At 60.3% G+C, this 3,226-nt stretch overlaps 1 protein-coding gene across 3 annotated transcripts in view; it reads left to right on the forward strand.

Annotated features, from left to right (window-relative positions):
* Positions 1-292: 292 nt before the first annotated feature.
* The window catches only part of BCAN (brevican), a 17,528-nt gene continuing 14,594 nt past the window's right edge, over positions 293-3,226 (forward strand). For 2 of the 3 annotated variants that reach the window (XM_004714713.2, XM_045298508.1), the window contains exon 1: positions 293-416. The gene's annotated coding sequence lies outside the window, so the exon portion shown is untranslated. Of the gene's footprint in view, positions 417-1,001; positions 1,377-3,226 lie in introns of those variants that run through there. The other variant, XM_045298507.1, reaches the window with a different exon arrangement.

The raw sequence follows: 3,226 nt of genomic DNA on the forward strand, positions 1-3,226 counted from the left end.
CCGCCCCTTCGGCCCTCCCTCCCTACTGTACCAAGTCTTCGCGTCTCAGCCCCAGAACCATGTCCTACTTCACTCGCCCTTGCTCTCGTCGCGGCCGCCAGAAACCGACGCAGAGAAGCCAGCCGGTCCCGTGATCGGCCGGAGCCCCCCGGGCTCCCAACTAAGGGGGCGGGGGCGGCCCGGGGACAGGCGGGGCAGGGGCGGGGGGAAGAAAGGGGATTTTGTGCCTCGCGGGGCGGCCCGGCGCCCTCTTCCGAGCGCCCTGCGGGCCTGGCCGCTCCCCGAGTCCGCGCAGTCCCCGCCGCAGTCTGGGCTGCAGCCGCAGGACCGAGCGTGGACCCGGAGGAGCCCCCGGAGGAGGCGGCAAACTTCGCGGCGCCGCACGCCCACCCCGGCCCTCGGCCTCCGGCCGGCAGGTGAGTGAGACCGCAGCCCAGCCGCCCGCCGCGCGTGGTGGGGAGCAAGGTGGGGCGCCCATCACCCCCCACCCCCGGGGTCCGCGCCCCGGGACCCACAGCCCTGGCCTCCGAGGCCCCGGCCCGGCGCGCCCACCTGGGCGAGGGCGGCGGCCGGCTTTGCGGAGCGCCCACCGCCCCTGCTGCCAGCTGCCAGATTCCGCCGCAACGCCCAGCCTTGCCGCTGCCACCCCCGTTGCTGCTGCCCCCCGCAGCTCCCTCCGCCTCGGGTCCACGGGAGGTGGGCACGCGTCCTCCCTGCGCCGCCGCGGGGATGTCCGACCTTGTCCTGGGCAGGGAGGCAGCGGTCCGAGTCAGCCCCCTGCTCCGCGCCGGAGGTTCCGCGTGCGGAGCGGCGGCCACCCGCCACTCTCCTGGGGACACTCGGCTGTAGCCCGCAGGGCAGCCGATAGGAGGAGCTGCAGCGAGGGAGTCGTCTCTGGGACTCTAAACCTGGAATCCCCTCATCTACTTACTTGCTGTGTGACCTTGTGCAAGTTAATTGGCCTCCCTGAACCTTGGGATCCTCAGTGGTGTATAGCCAAAACCATAAACATGGTGTGTTCCTCCCTGAGGAAGTTATGCACGGGAAACAAGGAGGACACCTGCCTTTGGCAGGCGGTCAGGACCTGTTAAGTGGAATTCTGTTTATCACTGCTGGGGGCTGCTGAGAACCCCTTTGGGGAAGAACTCCCCCAAACCCGTTGCCAGCAGAATAACTCTGGTCATCTGACTCTTAACGGGATCAAGAGCTTTGCCATCGATTTTGTTAGCACCGGTATCACTTACAACCCTTAGCTGAGTCCAGATAACAGCCAAAAGACCAGCATGTCCAGTGCCTGTGCCGTCACCGCTAAGTACCGTTGACAAGAGCTTCGTGCACCTTTCAGACTGTGTACGGAGAGGAGCTACAGTAGATGGGTAACTAATAGTGTTATTCTTCATCGGGCTTCCAATAATGAGGACAATTTATGTGATTACCGCAGTTACGCCGCCTGCCAGCCCTGCTAAAGCCTCTTGCTGCTCTGCAGACTGCCGCCATGGGGGCAGCTGAGAGCCATCCTGCTGTGGCCAGAGCTTTGGCCTCCTGCTGCCCCTGCTGGGCCCTGGAGCTCAGTTGTTAGGGGGCACATTGTGGGCTGCCAGTGGGTGGGCATTCAGCATGAAGGTAGTGAGTGGGTGTTAGGAGCACACTTGCTCATGCACACACAGCCTGCTCTTGATTCTCTGTGGACTGGATCGGTGATGCTTGTGAGAAAGATGAAGGTCCTAAGTCAGAAAGGAATGATGCTGTAACATGAGGAAATGTCCCTGAACAGCTGGAGGAAACACAGAAGGAAGGCAGACATCTAAAGGCAGGGACAGGAATGAGAGGGTTGGAGAGGGGTGAGAGGAGGCTGGAGTGAAAGTAGGGGAAGGGACAGAAGGACTGGCAAATCTCTGAGTTAGAAGAGGAGCCATGTGCCCTTCTCTAGAGGAAGACGGAGAGAAAGTGGGTGGTGTGGGAGGAGGAAGGAGAAGGCCAAGCCCTAGACATCTGAGTGATGAGCCTGGTACTGAAGGAGGGGGTTCCTGAGTTTTCTCCAAACCCCTGGCAGGATGAGGAATCAGCTGCGGCCCCACTTTGACCTAAGAGCCCACACAACCACAGCCACCCTCTTGGCCCTCTTTTTAGTAACTCCCAGTTCTGGAGTTGGGAGTGGGGTGCCCTTCATGTTCCAGGGCAGCAGGTGCCCCTCAGTCTCATATCTTCCTCCTCCATCCCCTTACCTTCAGACAGAGGCTAGAAGGAGTAGTCCAAAGTGTTGGCCCCAGAGAGCCAGCTCCAGCCCAGAGAGGAGAGGAAGGGAGGGCACTGGGAAGGAGTTTGGCTTAGGCTCTGGCTCAAATGCTCTTGGCCAATGGTCTCCTAATTACCCTCAAGCACTGGCTGCTCATGCCAAACACCCATGCCACTCCCACCCCCCAACACAAACCTTCCGAGGACCCGATGGCTAGTGCTGGTCTCAGCACCCTCTGATCTGGCTCCTTCAAGAACCTCCTTTCCTTCAAAGGTCCAAGAGAGGCCTTGGGCATCTGGCTCCTGTCACTCCTGTCCCAACTTTGACCCCAATAAAATGACACCCAGCCACAATGGGGGAAATGGAGGTTACAATGGCAGAGAGACAAAAGAGACTACCTTTTGGATCTGTGAGAAGAAGGAAATCTTCAGATTCAGGGAAGGGCAGAGAGATGATGATTGAACAATGGGGCTGACCTGGGAGTAAGCCTGGAAGTCTTGCCTGCAGTCTAGCCTTCAGCCCTCCTGCGGCACCATTGGCCTAGTCCAATGGGTCTCCATGTTCTGCCCTAACCCTCAGAGGTACCCTAGGACACTGGCTTGCAGCCTGCCCTCTGGAGGACACAGGCTTGGTATCTAACTCGCTTTGCTGGGAACGTAAGGGCACTTCTTCCTTTTCCACTCTCCCTTTTTCCGTGTCATCTGGCTCCCCCCTCCCATTCAGAGAGTGGAAGGGCTGTTAGAGCTTCCAAGGAATATTCTGGGTCTTCAGGGCTTCTCATAGCCAGCGTGGGAGGGGGGTGACCCCTGCCATTTATTCTCACTCCCCTTAGCCCACTCTCCCAGCTTAGGGCTTTCACAGAAGGTGGAGTGGGGGGAGGGCCAGGCTGGATGGGGGCCAGGCTGGCAGAGACAGGGGCTTTGTCCCAGCTCATATCTGAGCCAGGGGATCCGGTGGGAAAGCCCGTGCCAGGCAGAAAGGAGAGGCGGG

The sequence above is a fragment of the Echinops telfairi genome, unplaced genomic scaffold (assembly GCF_000313985.2).
Source record: "Echinops telfairi isolate 266 unplaced genomic scaffold, ASM31398v2 ScPeMD7_7425;HRSCAF=8463, whole genome shotgun sequence".
NCBI lineage: Eukaryota > Metazoa > Chordata > Mammalia > Afrosoricida > Tenrecidae > Echinops > Echinops telfairi.